Source organism: Saimiri boliviensis, chromosome 10 (assembly GCF_048565385.1).
Source record: "Saimiri boliviensis isolate mSaiBol1 chromosome 10, mSaiBol1.pri, whole genome shotgun sequence".
Classification (NCBI taxonomy): Eukaryota; Metazoa; Chordata; class Mammalia; order Primates; family Cebidae; genus Saimiri; species Saimiri boliviensis.
This window is the reverse complement of record NC_133458.1, coordinates 21,624,745-21,641,915: the sequence shown is the minus strand read 5'-3', so window position 1 is coordinate 21,641,915 and position 17,171 is coordinate 21,624,745. Positions and strand designations below refer to the sequence as shown.

General features: G+C 43.3%; 1 non-coding gene across 1 annotated transcript; it reads right to left on the bottom strand.

Annotated features, from left to right (window-relative positions):
• Positions 1 to 1,182: 1,182 nt before the first annotated feature.
• LOC120365505 (small nucleolar RNA U13) lies at positions 1,183 to 1,286 on the bottom strand. The gene has a single exon (XR_005580428.1). It is a non-coding gene; the product is annotated as a small nucleolar RNA U13 (small nucleolar RNA).
• Positions 1,287 to 17,171: the final 15,885 nt, after the last annotated feature.

Below are 17,171 nucleotides of genomic sequence, written 5' to 3'. Positions count from 1 at the left end.
GGAGTGATTTGGGGGTCTAGATGATGTGTTCAGTTAGAAAAAGCCCCCAGGCCCTGACCAGGGGATACAGTCACCTCCATTCTCCCAGAGGAGGCATGGGGGGCCACCCAGGTGTGGGGCAAAGGATTGACAGAAGGTTCAGACCTAGTGGGTATGAGGATGTTCAGGGTCCTCTAAGCACCAAGGGTCGGTGGCAGCACAGTTTGTTCCAGCTTCCATCTCTTGGTGGCTCGAGGCTCCAAGTCTCTTTCCTGCCTTGGTCAGCCCTGGCTCCAGGACTGTGTAAGTGGAGCCTGCAGGTGATGTGCACAGGAGGTAAGGCTGAGTGGGGAGGGGCAGGGAAGTCAGACGTCAGCAGAACAAGGCTAAACTTGGAATTGAAGATAGGAGAGATTTGAAGGAATAGCTTCCTGGGAGGGCACTTTCTCTTCTCTTTTTTTTTTTTTTTTTTTTTTTGAGGAGTCCTGCTCTGTCACCCAGGCTGGAGTGCAGTGCTGTCATCTCTGGTCACTGCAACCTCCGCCTCTTGGGTTCAAGTGATTCTCCCTCCTCAGCCTCCCGAGTAGCTGGGATTATAGGTGTGCCACCACGCCTAGCTAATTTTCGTATTTTTAATAGAGATGGAGTTTCGATGCCATGTTGGCCAGGCTGGTCTTGAACTCTTGACCTCAGGTGATCCGCCCACCTCAACCTCCCAAAGTGCTGGAATTATAGGCATGACCCACTGCACCCGGCCTGGGAGAGCACTTTCCAAGTTCCCAAAAGAACTCTCTGAAAAAGTAGGAAGACTCTCAAATATTGCTACGGAAATATTGTTACAGAATGTCCTGCTCTCCCTTGGGCTTCTTTAGAGCTCAAAAACAGAATTTCTGAGGAGACAGGACCTTGCCCAGGAAAACTCGGACCTTACCAGTGTTGTCAGCAGGGACAGGGTCATGACAGACAAAAGGAAGGGCCAGTGGACTTCTTTTTCTGATCCGGATGGAGGGGGCATCTCAGAGCCCTTTATTCTCTTTTTTTTTTCTTTTCATTTTTTTTTCTTTTTTCTTTTTTTTCTTTTCTTTTTTCTCTTTTTTTCTTTTTTCTTTTTTCTTTTTTTTATTTCTTTTTCTTTTTCTTTTTCTTTTTTTTCTTTCTTTTTTTTTTTTCTTTTCTTTTTTTTTCTTTTTTCATTTTTTTTCAGGTCAGACGGGTAATGTGCCGACGTCGTAACAAGATTCAAGGGTGGCACATGTCACACACACGTGTGAAGACTCAATCATCACGCTCATGAACTGCAAAAGGATCAAGCCCTTTATTTTTAAACTGCAATCAGGGCTGGCTTTAAAAAAAAGAGATGCTCCATTTCAGAGAGGCTCATCTGGACCACTAATTTATACATCAAAAATCACAGGCTTTTTCTTATTTAAACTTTTCTTGGCTAAACTTTCCTCTTGAATGAATTCCCCAAAGCAACTCCTACAGCCAGCCCATCCAATTAAAGGATATTTGACTCACAGGATTCTTGTCTAAGAGAGACCAAATCTTCTTCCACCTGAAAGCCAGGTCTCTGTGGCTCATAGCCTCTTGTTTTGTTCTATCTTTTCAAACAATTACTGAGTCAGAATAAAGGGCAATTTTCTAGGACAAAACAAACCTTGCCCAAGAAAGACTCTGTTCTCCCTTTGGATTGGTTAGAAAGATTGCGTAGGCACCTCCCTGAAGGTAAAACGTTCTCCTTTAATGATACGCAGCACACTTAGCCAAGGCAAACCAGGACTGCACACTGCCCCGCCCTTCCAAGTCAGCACACAGCCATGATTCTCCGAAGCAGGAGGAGCACAGATAACTGGCAGGACTTTTTGTACTTGAATGTGACTCCACAAAACACGATGTCTCTCAGCCACTAAGTCTGTGAATTTGTTCATTCATTGACTTTCTAAAGCAACCTTTCCAACCCCGCTCTGTGTAATCTGGAGATCTTCACCTTCAGCATCTTCTGTTTCTAGGGCATTTAAATTGGGAGGAAGTGGAGAGGCCATTAGGCCCTGCTAAACTTCCAGCTCGGCTTTCTACCTGTCCTGTCCTTTCCCTCATCTCATAAAGAGCTCAAGATGCTCTTGAATGTTAAAAAGAGAGGGATGCAGGCCAGGCGTGATGGCTCACGACTGTAATCCCAGCACTTTGGGAGGCCAAGGCAAGTGGATCACGAGGTCAGGAGATCAAGACCATCCTGGCCAACATGGTGAAACCTCGTCTCTACTAAAATACAAAAAATTAGCTGGGCATGGTGGCATGCACCTGTAGTCCCAGCTACTCAGGAGGCTGAGGCAGGCGATTGAACCAGGGATTCAACTGCGGAGATTGCAGTGAGCCAAAATTGCACCACTGCACTCCAGCCTGGCCACAGAATGAAATTCTGTCTCAAAAAAAAAAAAAAAAAAAAAAAAAAAAAAAAAAAAAAGAGAGGGATGATGGTGAAGCTCCTTGGAGCTGCTTTTTTGAGCCTGCAGTTAAAATAATCTGAAACTATCTAAGTATTAAACACACACGCATACACATGCACCATTTTCATGAGCAGGGAAGGAAGAAGGAGGTGGCCAGGGGAGCTGGTTCTGAGGTTTTGGAGAGTGTGATAATGCCTCGAGTATCTGACCCAGCTGGCCAGTGAGGGGCAGAGGGACCCAGTGGAAGGCCATGCAAACATTACCTTCCACATTGTCAAACACAAAAGCGTCTGGTTCCCACGCTCCTCTGGGGATACCAGGAAAATGATGATGAAAGCAGTTCTCCTACCCAGGTATCTTTCCAGCAAAACACCTTGAATAATTGTGACGTTTGTATTCCTCTTTGTGGTAAACCAAACTTAGCTCTCTTATTCTTGTTTTATCCTTACACACGTGTTATCTGAATACGTCATCGTTGTAAAGCAGTCAGAGAACGTGGGAGTATATTGTCTTAGTGTAGGCTCCCTAGAAAAAAGAGCTGGAGAAAAGCTTATTGTGCTAGGATCAGGGAAACCAGAGAAGCAAAACTGCAGAAAATAGGCTCTATAGCCAGGAAGGAGGGAGGCATAGACAAGGCGGGAGCTCCTAAGGAGGCCACAGGATCACAAGAAAATACAGCAAGGTGGGTGGTTTCTGTCATGTGGGACATCTCTCAGGAACCAGTTATACCCCAAGGGGCCCCTCCCATCTCTGTCTTTCAAGGGTCCAAATGTGTACCAAGACCGCATCACCTGATTCCTCAGGAAATCAGAGCCGCTGTGGACTTGGGCAAATTCAGCACTGTCCATCACAGCAGGCACCTGAAGTCTGGCACTTGATTGTATGGCAAACTGAAATAAGCTTCCCCCTGTTTGCACTCCTCTCCTCAGAAATAAATACTCTCTCTTTTTTTTTTTTTTTTGGAGATATGTAGAGTCTTGCTCCGTTGCGCAGGCTAGATTTCAGTGGTGTGATCTCAGCTCACTGCGACCTCTGCTTCCCAGGTTCAAGTGATTCTTCTGCCTCAACCTCCCTAGTAACTAGGACTACAGATGCCTGCCACCATGCCCAGTTAATTTTTGTATGTTTAGTAGAGATGAGGGTTTTACCATGTTGGCCAGGCAGGTCTTGAACTCCTGACCTCTGAGACTAATTTATAAGATGAGAGGTTTAATTGGTTCTGCAGGCTCTACAGAAAGCATGGCAGCTTTTGGGGAAGTCTCAAGAAACTTTCAATCATGGCAGAAGGCAAAAGGGGAGTGAGGCATCTTACATGGTTAAAACTGGAAGAAGAGATTAAAGAAGGGGGAGGTGCCACACACTTTTAAATAACCAGATCTCGTGAGAGTTCACTCACTGTCATAAGAATAGCACTAAGAGAGCATGGTGCTAAATCATTCACGAGAAATCCACCTCCATGATCCAATCACCTCCCACCAGGCCAGGCCCCATCTCCAACACTGGGGATTACAATTTGACATGAGATTTGCTGGGGACACAGATCCAAACAATGTCACACAGTATGTCGAGCTGATGCCAGGCACTGACAGGATAGTGACCATCAAGCTGTAGACTGATCAGAGAGGCTGAACAGTGACATCTCTGCAGCAGACGGCAGTTTGTATTCCTTTTGTGTGCTTGTTTAATATGTAACTCATTAATTATATGTTATTTATAATACATTGCATTTTCTTCATTTGTTCTTGATAATCGATTATGTTGTCTCTGAATGTCTTCTGCCTCACTTGAGGACTGACAACATGCATAGTCACTGTCGCCAGATGTACCCAGAGGCAGCAAAATGTAAAATCTTGAGCTAAATTCTTGGCTGGGAGATGCAAACCCCAGACCCTCAAAAGGTTTTGTTTTTGTATCTCAGGTGGTGCAGAGTGGAGGGAAGAAGAAAGAAAGTAAGATTAGGGCCTGGGAAGTCAAAGGGTAGAGTGGAAAACTCCATGAGTGATTTCAAAGAGCTATCTTGAGTTGTGTTTGAAACAAAGACTATTTGGGGACAGGCAGTGGAGGAAAGAGTCTACAGCCTTGACTATTTTAAAAGGAGGTTCAAAACCTTGTGAGACGCAGACCCAAACCAAAATGTTCCTCCAGATGGTAGACTGTGGGACGTCTCAGCTCGCCTAACCAACAGAGTCAATTCCTTATAATAAATCTCTCTCTCTCTAAATACAGATATTGATTCTGTTTCTCTGGAGAACCCTAATATGCCCTCTCATCGGACAGAGCCTACCCTCCTGCTCTTGAAGCTTCTAATATTACCTGAATTCTGGCACAGAGAGGTGGAGGCAAGAGTGTTTCAGACATGGGAAGAAGGGCCTCTGTCTTCCTGGAAGAGAGGGAGAGCATAGTTGAGCCTGGTTGGTTTGGTGGGAGAGACAGAGGGTCTAGGAGGGCATGGGGAGAAATCTGGACTTTTGACTTGGGACATTAGGAAGCCATTGAGAGTTTCCAGCATAAGAGTGAGGAACACGTACTGTGTAGGGGCAGGGCCATGGCATAGAGACTGCTGGGAGGGTTTGCTGCAGTCCAGTGGAGGAATTCCACTAAAGGAACCAGATGCTTCAGGAGCAGGGGGCTAGGCTCTGTATGATGAAAGGATATATTAAGGTTCTCTGGAGAAACAGAACCAAGATACATATTTATGCAGATTTATTATGAGGAATTGACTCAGTTGATTATGGAGGCTGAGAAGTTCCACAATCTGCCATCATCTGAAGATCCAGGAAAGCTGGCAATGCAATTCCAGTCTAAGTCCAAAGACCTGAGAACCAGAGGAGCTGAAGGTAGAAATTCTAGTCCTAGGGCAGGAGAAGATGAGATGAGAGGTCTCAGTTCAAGCAGGTAGGCACGAAGCAAAAGGGGCAAATTGCTCCTTCCTGTTCCTTTTGCTCTCTTTCAGACTCTCAATGGATTGGATGATGACCTCCCACACTGGGGAGGGCAATCTTCTTTTCTGAGTCCACCTATCCAAATGTTAATCTTGTCTAGAAACATGCCTACTGACAACCCTAGAAACAATGTTTTATCTGAGCACCCAGTGGCACAATCAAGTTGACACAAAATTAACCATCCCAGAAGGGTTGTTGAAGTCATGACTTGGAGTTGAGAGAAGTGATGAGTTTGGGTTGGAAATACTGAACTTGAGGGCCCTGTGGGACGGCCCTGTGGGACAGCCCAGTGGCTACTTGGATCTGGAGTATCATGGAAAATAGACAGGAATTGATGAATCATAGGAGTGGCTGAGGTCTCCTTGTTAGATGATATGGCCTTGGAAGAGGCACTGGGCTGGACCCCTCTGAAGAGCAGTGTGTCAGGGATGGGCCGAAGAGGAGGAGGAAGGAAACTGGGAAAGAGAGCCCAAGAGGTGGGGTCTGCTAGGAGAACATAGGGTCACAGAAGCCAACGGAAGTGAGTGGCAAATGCTAGGGAGAATTAATACAAGAACTTTAAAGTATCCACCAGATTTAGCAACAAAGAGATCTTTGATTTCCACTTTTGGGAAATCATTTTTTTTTTTTCAGTCAGCAAATACTTCCTGAACATCTGCTCATCTGTGCCAGACATTGCTGTTGGCCAGAAGCTGACATCCTACTAGGGAAGACACACACCAATAAGTACACCAATCACTGGACAAGGTTATCCTAGGCAATGATAAGAGCAATTATGAAAATAGAACAGGGTGATGTAACTGTAGGTGATTGTTGGTGGGCGAGGATGACACAGAAGGCCTCTCTGAGGAGGTGACATTTGATCCAAATCTTGAATATCAGGAAAACACGTTTGTGTAAAGATCCAGGAGACAAGAACATTCCAGTAGAGGAAACAGCTTGTGCAAAGGTCCTACCTTAGTGGTTCTCAATCAGGGACAATTTTGTCCTCTAGGGGACATTTGGCAATGTCTAGTGATGTTTTATGTTGTCACAACCAGGGATGTGCTACCAGCATCTAGTGGGTAGAGACCAGGAATGCTGCTAAATATCCTACAGTGCACTGGACAGCCCCTACCATGAAGAATTATTGGACCCAAAATGTCATTAGTGCCAAGGGTGAGATACCCTGCACTAAATTAGGAGCAAGCTTGGCCCATTTAAGGAATAGAAAGGAGATCAGTGTTTGAGAATCAGTAAGCAAGGAAATGAACGGTGGAACGTGTGTCAGAGAGGTAGGCAGGTCCTAGATGACAGAGAGCCTCCAGGACTCAGTAGGGGCTTTTAATATTTTACTTCCTGAAGTACCATAGAAAGCCATTAGAGGATTGTAAGCAGGGAAATGAGTTGATCTGATGTACATTCTGATATGGTACTCTGGTTGCTGTCTGGAAGCTGGATTGTAGTGGTCAAGAGTATGAACTGGGAGGCGATGACAGCAGGCGAGAATGGCAATGGCTTAGAGTGGATGGTGGGAGAAGAATGGGATGTCAGTGGGCAATGAGGTAGAGCGGATGAGATTTTCCTGATGGATTGGTTTGAAGGTTGAGGGAAAGTAAGGAGTCAAAGATTATTTCTAAGGTTTGGTTTGAGGAAAAGTATGGGAGGAGGTACAGTTCACTGTGATGAGAAGACTAGGCAAAGTCTGGGCTTTAGAGAAGATATAAAGAGCTTGAAATGCATCCGAAGGGCATTGTTATGGTAGTGGATGAGGGTTTAGTTACAATCACGTTTATCACAGTGCTGTTTGAAGTAGTTGTAAACAACCTAATTATCCAATAATGGGGGTTAGTTAAATAAATTAGGAATCAGTATAAAGTAATATCATAGAAATCTATTTAGTAACATGGATATATGATCACAATGCATTATGTGAAAAAGATTATAAAATAGTATGCAGAGTATAAGCCTGTTGGATTCTTATTTCACTTTTCTACTAAAATATATACTCCATGAAGTAACAATTTTTATTTATTTATTTTTCTGAGACGGAGTTTCGCCCTGTTACCAAGGCTGGAGTGCAGTGGTGTGATTGGTTCATTGCAACCTCTGCCTCCTGGGTTTGAGTGATTCTCCTGCCTCAGCCTCCTGGGTAGCTGGGATTACAGGCACCCACCACCACACCTGGCTAAGTTTTGTATTTTTAGTTGAGACAGGGTTACAACATGTTGGCCAGGCTGGTCTCAAACTCCTGATCTCAGGTGATCCACCTGCCTTGGCCTCCCAAAGTGCTGGGATTATAGGCATGAGCCATCATGCCCAGCTTTTTAAAAATTCTTTTTTTCTTTTCTTTTCTTTTTTTAAAATTGTTTAATATTTTTTTAAATGTACTTTAGGTTCTGGTCTTTCTTTTCTTTCTTCTTCTTCTTCTTCTTCTTTTTTTTTTTTTTTTTTTTTTACTGTCCTCTATGAGAAAGAATTTGGTTCAACATGCCCAGCTTTTTTGTTTGATGTGCTTTGCTTTGTTTTGTTTTTCTGGCCCTGAAGTAACAATTTGAGTGTAGAAGTGAAATCATAAAAATACTAGAAGAAAATATGTGTGAAGTTTTTGCAACCATGGTGTGGTAAAGCCTTGCATAGCAAGATATTAAAAGCAGACACCACAAAGAAAAGATGGATACACTTGACCATGTGAAAAACTGAACCTCTTGTTGGGTGAAACCCTTAGATTGAAGAATGCAGAAGAAAACTGGGAAAAATTATTTGTGATCAGCATATGGAGTTAACATTGCCATTAACTAAGGAAATTTTGTAAATTGAGAGACAATTGAAATGAGTTTATTTTTTACCTATCAGACTGGCACAATTAAAAGATTGATAAGATCTGCTGTTGTAGAAGGTGAGGAAGAGTAAATTGGCACAGTCTTCTTAGAGTACCATTTGGTACCATCGAAATTTAAACATGCTTATTCTTTGACTAAGTGAGACTACTTTTGACTATTTAGCCTATATTAAACAACTGTTCAATGACACAGGTACAAGATGTGCAAAACTGCATTGTTGTTATAATAAAAACTCCAAAAAATAACACAAATATTATGCCACAGGAGTTACCTAAGTAGGCCCTAATACACGGTAAAAGAATATGCAGTTCTTCAGAAAAATGACCTCAATCTGTATGTCCTGATTTGAAAAATTATTTATGATGTTATTAAGAAAATCAAGCTGCAGAACAGTCTGTATAATAGGACCACATTTTGTAAAAACCTCTAAATAAAATTATATATTGTTTGATATGGTTATATGTGCTTAGAACAAGCTCTGAAAGGCTTACACAAAATTATTCAGTGTTATCTTCTCCAGGAGGTGGGATTGTGGGTGAATTTCAGTTCCTATTTTTACCTTTTTGTATTGTTTAGCTTTTGTTTCAAACATAGCGACATATTTCTAAATATGCTTGGTAATATAAATTATGCTGTAATATAAATTATACAAAACATATCGGCATTTTGGCAAAGGTAGAATTGACATAATCATGAGTGTAAAATACGAGTGTCAAAGTCATCTGTCTAGAATTTTCCCCATTGTCCCTTCATATCTGAATATCACCATACATGCAATTAGATGATAAATGAATAGTGTCTTATTATTTGCTAGAAAAATTAAGTAAATATGACATCCTTTAGTTCCACTGTTTCCTGACACAGAAATGGATGTGCCAAGTTGTCACAGAACCCCTTCCTTAGTGGGAGACCATCTTTTATAAATCTTTGGACGACACAGAAGCAGCAGAAAACACAAGGAGAAAACACAAGAGGAAGTAAGTAGATGTCAATAACTTTTTCCAGAGATGTCAGGGGTGGAAGCGAGGTGGCTGTGGCTTAACCAGAAATGGGCAATGATCAAGCAGTGGCCGGGAGCATGGAAAATTCCTTTATTAGTCTTGCATGAAGGTGAGGAAAAGAAGCAGACAAAGCTAGAAGTGGACATAGGGGCCAGCAAGGGAAGGCTTATCCTCTTCTCTAAGCATGCCTATGTGTAAGCGGCACTCTGGAGCTCCAGCACTCCTGGTGTGTTTTTGACAAAGCAGTCTTATTCTTGCCTTCCTCTGTCCCTTTAATCTGCTCACGACGCTGGTCATTTCTCTGGCTCCTTTCATGTAAAAAAAAAGTTTGGAATCATATTAGGTCACAATTACAGTCTCAACTAATTAACTCAGAATTAATTTAACTCTAATTAATTCTAAATTAATGAAGTCTACGTCAAGATAATAATCAATTGGAACTTGGTTTAATGTTACCTCTTCTTTCCTCTCCCCTTGCTGTGACGGTGGGGCTGGCAGGGTCCTCCTCTCTCCTTCAGCCTCACCTTTCTTCTCAGTCCTTGCTTGCTAACTGTGTTTCTCCCACCAGTGTCAGACCAGGAGGGGGGATGCAAGTGAAACTGCTTCTCTAGCAAGATGGCTTTGCCTTCTCTGGGCCAGCAGACACTTATAGCCAACTCTCCGCACATTTCATGGGTTCCTTGAAGATTTGCCTAGTGAGCCCTTCAAACTGTTCTAACTGGCCTGTCACCCTTGATCCTCCCTCAGTTCTGCCCTCAAGCTCTACCCACCAGAATCACCCAGAGCCCCTGATGGCTAGGGTCCCCTCTTCCAGGTAGCCTCTCCCTGATGAAGATTCTTATATTTGCTCCCTGGGAGTGAGAGTACTTCCTAGACTCTGCCCTCTACCCTGCGGCCACAGGCTGCTCTGACTTCCTCAGGCATGGGCTAGATTCCAGCCCTCCAGCGCCTCCACTGCAGGGAGCACGTATTAATCTTGCCAAGTGGTCCCATTAAAACTTTCTCACCAGCTTGAGGTGAGGGCTGGACATCCCTTTCATCCTTCTTTCCTTTGGGGATGAGACATAGAGCATGCTGATGGCTCTGCTCAAAAAGCCTCTCTCAGTCCCCACTCCTTGGACCCTTTTTGTCCTCCACGTGAATGAGGGAATTTAATAGTCGTAATACTGGTTCTTGGTGGTGCTGTTCTGAAATTTCACACCTGGTCTGGCACACCCTTTGGAATGTAGCAGTTGTTACGTCTTGATGCCTTGGTCTCAGCTTCTCATTTAACATTCTGTTCCATGCAAATAATGATGAGCTAGCACCAATAAAAAGGGGGAAGTTGAAGATGTAGGAGACAGAGGCTAATGGAGCTGAGGTCTGAACATTGGTGAACAAATTGGCCTGGAGGGAAGGTGGAGCCTGTCTTCCACTGAGGCAGAAGGGATGGTAGAAAGCAATTTTTAGATTAGAGGAGGCAGGCAAAAAATTGATAGAGCTTGCATCTGAAGATTTCTATTTTCTCCGTGGAATGAGAGGTCAGAGGTTTCCTGAAGCACAGTGAAGAGGAAAAACCTTGATTGAATTGTTCTGAATCATTTGTAGGATGAAATTCTGAGGGAATTTTCAGCCCAGCTGAAGGCTGTAAAACCCACTACCATGCTGTAGGCTGCTGAAGGGGCTGACGAGTTCGCTCTGCATCAGGAAAAGTCAAGGTTAATGCTTCCTGCATTGTCAGGAGAGAAAAGATGAGATGTACGTAGACCAAAGAAAGAAGGGTGTTACGTGACAAAGGAAGATCAGAAAAGCCCAGAGATAGCCACACTCCCTGGGTTAGAGTGGAAAATTTTATCTTTCCAAATAGACTCAAACTTCAGGTTTGAATGTCCTGAGACATAAAAGCCCTAAACACACGAAGCAGCACCCAGCTGAATCCCACAGCTCAGAAGAGAAAGATGATGTGAAAGAGAAGTCCTAATGTGGTTCTGCAATTACTGACAGGTTTCAGAGACTGGTGGCTGGGAAGAATGAAGTCCTTTGGGCTTATTCATTTTGAGAGGCCACAATCTCAGAACCTCTGGTTTGTTCAGACCTTGTTAGACTCTCTCAATTTTGTTTCAGAGGAGTATACTGATATGCACAATTGAGAACGGAATTTTTATATGTCACAAATCTCTATATCTATTGAATGGCAAGGATAGCTGGGACTCTGTTTAGTTGGTATCATGTCTGAGCAAATGCTGTAACAGCTCCTTTAACTCAGGAGATAAAATTATAAGAATGGAAACTAATATTTTAATGGCAATATAAGGCCAGGGGAAGAGGGAAGAGAAATCGAAAGTGAAGCATAAAAAATTCTCTCAAGGCTGGGTGCGGTGGCTCATGCCTGTAATCCCAGCACTTTGGGAGGCTGAGGTGGGTGGATCATTTGAGGTCAGGAGTTCAAGATCAGCCTGGCAAGCATGGTGAAACCATCTCTACTAAAAATACAAAAAAAAAAAAAAAAATAGCCAAGTATGGTGGTGCATACCTGTAATCCCATCTACTCGGAAGGCTGAGGCAGGAGAATTGCTTGAGCCTAGGAGGCTGAGGTTGTGGTGAGCTGAGATCATGCCACTGCACTGCAATCTGGGTGACAGAGTGAGACCCTGTCTCAAAAGAAAAACAAAACAAACCCCCAAATTATCTCAGAACTAAACTGCTATTCACAATCAAGGGAAATTAATAGACATTGATGAGCTACAATTTTAAGCAGGGAACCCTTCTCAGCATTTGCTAAGATAACTCGTGGGTGAACTCCAATAAACCTAAGTGACTGACCAGTCTTATTGTAACTGAGTCATCCTCTTAACGTGCATAGAAGCCAGTACCATGGCACAGGTTTTGAGAAAAGAAAAAGCTTTATTGCAAGGTCCACTGGCAAGGACATAGGAGGCAGCACTCAAATCCGTCTCCCCAAGCTGGGGCCAGGATAGCAGGTTTTATAGGCGGGGAACAGCAATGAGAGACCTAGGAAAATGCAATGAGGCATGATCTGATCGGGCCAGGCAGAGGTGGTGAGGTGTCCTTGCCTTTTAAGTCAATAATGCACCCAAAAAGGGCACCCCTCTCTTCTTAATTTGACCCCCCGCTTCTTAAGTCTGAATACTTAGGTTCCATACATGGTTGACGTTTTCATTCTGGCCACCTACAGGGTCACGCATTGAGCTGGTTTGGCTCATCTGGGCATGCTCAGGTTATGTGACTTGCAGGCTGGAGGTCCACTGCAACTGAAAACAACTCATCATTTTGTTGCATTTTGTGACTGATAGAGCTCAACCTCATTGGACTGATTCTGTTATTACATTAACTGCTGAGGATGGTCGCCTTCCATTGTCCCCTCTATCTTTCAGTGAATTTCATGGAGTTATGTTGTATTATGTATTGGGCCACTGAGAAACCATTTTGAATACTCGGGAGAATGAAAAGTAATCTCTAAAGTGGAACTTGGGTTTTACTTCAGAACGCCCAGTCCTAGTCTTGTCATATTGGAGAGATCGGTGGGGTAGGACCGTGACATTGTGATACTGAATGTACGTATGTGATCTGAACACAATTTTCTTTAAAGGGATCAAAATCTTCCATCTGAAAAAAGTGAAACTTTTTTTTTTTTTGATGATTTTTTTCAAAGAGTCAGTATCCATCAGGGAAAAATCTTGAAGATAGTTGGGAATAAAGGAAACAAAACAGATTTCCACAGTAAGATTCAAGGCTTTTAAACTGCAATCTACTTAAAATGTCCCGTGCTAATTATTGCCCGGATTTGTTCAGCTGAGAAGCTTCTGAAGTTGGCTTCAGTGTGAGCCACTCCATTTTAATGTTGCAAAACCTCCGAAAGAACCACAAAGGCAACTGTTTATCTCAATCTTCACGTAAAACACCTGCTTACTGATACTTGATTATGTGTTTTGAGGCTTGTGATTGAAAGCTTAACACCTGGCTGATTAGACTGATGTTTGATCATGTTTTGAAAAGCAATTTTACTACTTAGCAAGCAGTTCTATGCTGCAGTGCATTAACTGGGTTCAATGCCCAAAGCTCTTATTGTTGTTTAAAAAAAATAACCATTACAGAATAATAGCTTGTTTTCATTAAGGGGGAAATGAACATAAAAATTCTCACACTACTATGTAGGAGTATGATACAACCCATTATCCTTTAAGATAGTGGCTTTCAAAGTATGGTACGCGGAGGACCTGAGTGGAATTCCTACCACAGATACCTTGAATTAGAATCTGTGGTGGTGGGGCCCATGATTGACATTATGAGCTACTTCCCTGTGTGGAGAAATGCTGCTTTAAGAGAAGACAACTTTCACCTGGATCCTGAACTAGAGCAGGGAGCTTTCTGGGTAGACGCTTACGGCTCAGATCTTCGAAATCAGTCTGCACTGAGAGTTGACGGTTTCTGCCTTTTCTTCAGCGACCACCGTGCAGGTATGTGAGTCATGGCTGGCTGGGTCGTGAGCCCCTCTCTAAGAGCCTAAGAGGTGAGTGAGATAGGCGCCGAAGGTGGTGATAGGTACCCACTTTCCCCCCCGCTTCGTTTTGCAAATGGGAAAATTGAGGCCCAGACAATGGAAAGGATGGAGGAGTTGACACCAGATCCGCGGTCTCACCGTCCTCACTTTTGGCTCTTGATCCAAGTCACCAGAGAGAGAAACTCTTCAGAAGGTGGGGCCCAGGAGGTCTTCTTTGGCTTCCTCCATGGCCACTCTCTGCTCTTTTCCCCTGCGCTGTGCCCAGGAGGCTGGCCAGCGGGAACTACACCAAGAGCTCCCTGCCCTCTGGCCCCTGGGTGGATTTTGGCTTCTGGTGAGAGGCTCCAGTGAGGGACAGGAAGAAGGCGCCCATGAGAGTGGGCTCACCTGAGGGTACCATATGGGTTTGGTGACAGGAATAGCATGACAAACAGTATTAGCCGGGGTTCTCCAGAGAAGCAGAGCAAACAGGATATGCAGATATGAGGAGACTTATTGTGAGGAATTGGCTTGATTATGGAGGCTATGAATTCCTACGGCTGCCATCTACAAGCCAGAGACCCAGGTTAGCCATTGGTGTCATGCAGTCTAAGACCTGAGGCCTGAGATCCAAGGAAACAGATGGTGTGCATCCCAGTGCTAGAGCAGGAGAAGGATGGCCCAGCTCAAGCAAGCAGGCAGGAAGCAAAAGGCGTCCATTTCTCTTTCCTCTGCTTTTTCTTCTATTTGGGCCCTTAACAGATTGGATAACTCCCAGCCACTGTGGGGAGGGCGGTCTTCTTTGCTGAGTTCACACATTCAAACAGTAATCTCATCCCGAGACCCCTTCATAGACACACCTAGAAATAATGTTTAATCTGGGCGTTGTTGGCCCAACCAAGCTGATGCATAAAATTAACCATCATAAGCCTACTCTTGTCAACTTGGCATCCACTGCGTCTCCTTAAACCAGGCGTCCCCAAACTTTTTACACAGGGGGCCAGTTCACTGTCCCTCAGACCGTTGGAGGGCCGCCACATACTGTGCTCCTTTCACTGACCACCAGTGAAAGAGGTGCCCCTTCCTGAAGTGCGGCTGGCGGGGATGGTGGGGTGGGGGTGGGGGTGCGGATAAATGGCCTCAGGGGGCTGCATGTGGCCGCGGGCCGTAGTTTCGGGATGCCTGCCTTAAACCATACTTAATTGCCAAATAAAGACAATATCGTCATTCCACCTAACATGACACACCTGTCCTGCATACAACTGAAAATGCCCTGGCCCCTTCCCCAGAAGAGGAGGAAAAGTCCTTGTGTGGGGTTTGTTCCCCTCCTGATATCCTGTAACTTACATTCTGAGAAATGTGTTAGGTGACTTCATCATGTGTGAGCACCACAGAGTGTGCTTATAAAAACCTAATGCTATAGCCTACTACACACCCAGGATAGGGGATAGCCTGTGACTCCTAGACTACAAACCTGTACATCAGGTGATTGCACTGAGTACTGTGGGCAACTGTAATCCAATGAAAAGTATTTGTGTATCTAAGTATTTTTAAATATAGAAGCAGTACAGTAAAAATATGGTATAAAAGATTTAAAAATGGTGGACCTACGTAGGGCACTTCCCAAGAAAGAAGCTTACAGGGCAGGAAGTTGCTCTGGGTGAGTCATGGAGTGAGAGGTCAGCGAATATGAAGCTCTGGAACGTTACTGTTTAATACCACAACTTTATAAATGCTGAATGTTTCAGCTATACTATAATTCAGAAACATTTTTTTCTTCGATAATAAATTCACCTTAGCTTACTGTAATCTTTTTATAAACTTTTAAATTTTAACAACTTTTGGGCTCTTTTTAAATAACACTTATCTTAAAACATGCTTTGTTGTTCTCGTAAGTGGGAGTTGAACATTGAGAACACATGGACACAGGGAGGGGAATATCACACACCAGGGCCTGTCGGTGGCCGGGAGGATAGGAGTAGGATAGCAGGGAGCAGGGGGATAGGAGAGGGATAGCATTAGGAGAAATACCTAATGTAGATGACAGGGTGATGGATGCAGCAAACCACCATGGCATGTGTCTACCTAGGGTAACAAACCTGCACGTTCTGCACACGTACCCAGAACTTAAAGTATAATTAAAAAGAAATCAGAATCTGTTTAGCTAAGGACAGGGGAACAATGTGTCCATAATTGTAGAACAAAACAAATAAATCCAAGTTTGTATTCTCCTTCCAGCAAAGTTATCAATCAAGTGTGAAGGTAAAATAAAGATGTTTTTATACATAAAAAAATGCTTTCTACAGTCATACAAAATGTTGTCTTTCTTTTTTCATTTTTTATTTAGATACAGGATCTCGCTTTGTCTCCCAGGCTGGAGTGCAGTGGCACGATTGTATCTCACTGTGTCTCAAACTCCTGGGCTCATGCAATCCTCCTGCCTCAGCCTCCTAAGTAGCTAGGACGCGGGTGTGTGTCACCATGCCTAGCTAATTAAAAAACATTTTTTTTAGAGACAAGGTCTCACTCTGTTGCCCAGGCTGAATTTTTTCCTTTACATCCTTATTTTTTTCCTTTACACCCTATTCTATAAGCTTATTGTTTTGTATTACAATTTTTGAACTTTCAAAACTTTTTGTTAAAAAACTAAGACAACAAATACACCCACTAGCCTAGGCCTGCACAAGGTCAGGATAAATATCACTGTCTTCCACCTTCACGTCTTGTCCCACTGGAAGATCTTCAGGAGCAATAACATGCATGGAGCTGTCATCTCCTGTGATAATAATGCCTTCTAGAATACCTCCTGAAGGGCGTGCCTGAGGCTGTCTTAGAGTTAACTTTTTTTTTTTAAAATATAAATAGAATGTGTATACTCTAAAAAAGATTAAAAAGTATAGTATAATAAATACATAAACCACTAACACAGTTGTTTATTATCAAGTATTATATGTTGTACATAATTATATGTACTGTATTTTTTGTGTTTTAAATTTTATTTTTATTTATTGGGGCGCAGGTGGTATTTGGTTACGTGAGTAAGTTCGTCAGTGGTGATTTGTGAGACTCGGGTACACCCATCATGCAAGCTGTATACACTACACCACAGTTGCAGTCTTTTATCCCTCGCCCCCCTCTTATTCTTCCCCCAAGTCCCTGCAGCCCACTGTATCATTCTTACACCTTTGTGCCCTCCTAGCTTAGTTCCCTCATATAGTGAGAACATACGACGTTTGGTTTTCCATTCCTGAGTTATTTCACTCAGAATAATAGTCTTCTGACTCACTCCGGTCACTGCAAATGCTATTAATTCATTCATTTTTATGGCTGCGTAGTATTCCATCATATATATACACCACAGTCTGTTATCCACTCATGGATTGATGGGCATTTGAGTTGGTTCCACAGTTTTGCAATTAGAAATCATGCTGCTATAAACAGGCATGTGCATGTATCTCTTTCAAATAATGACGTCTTTTCCTCCGAGTAGATACCCAGTA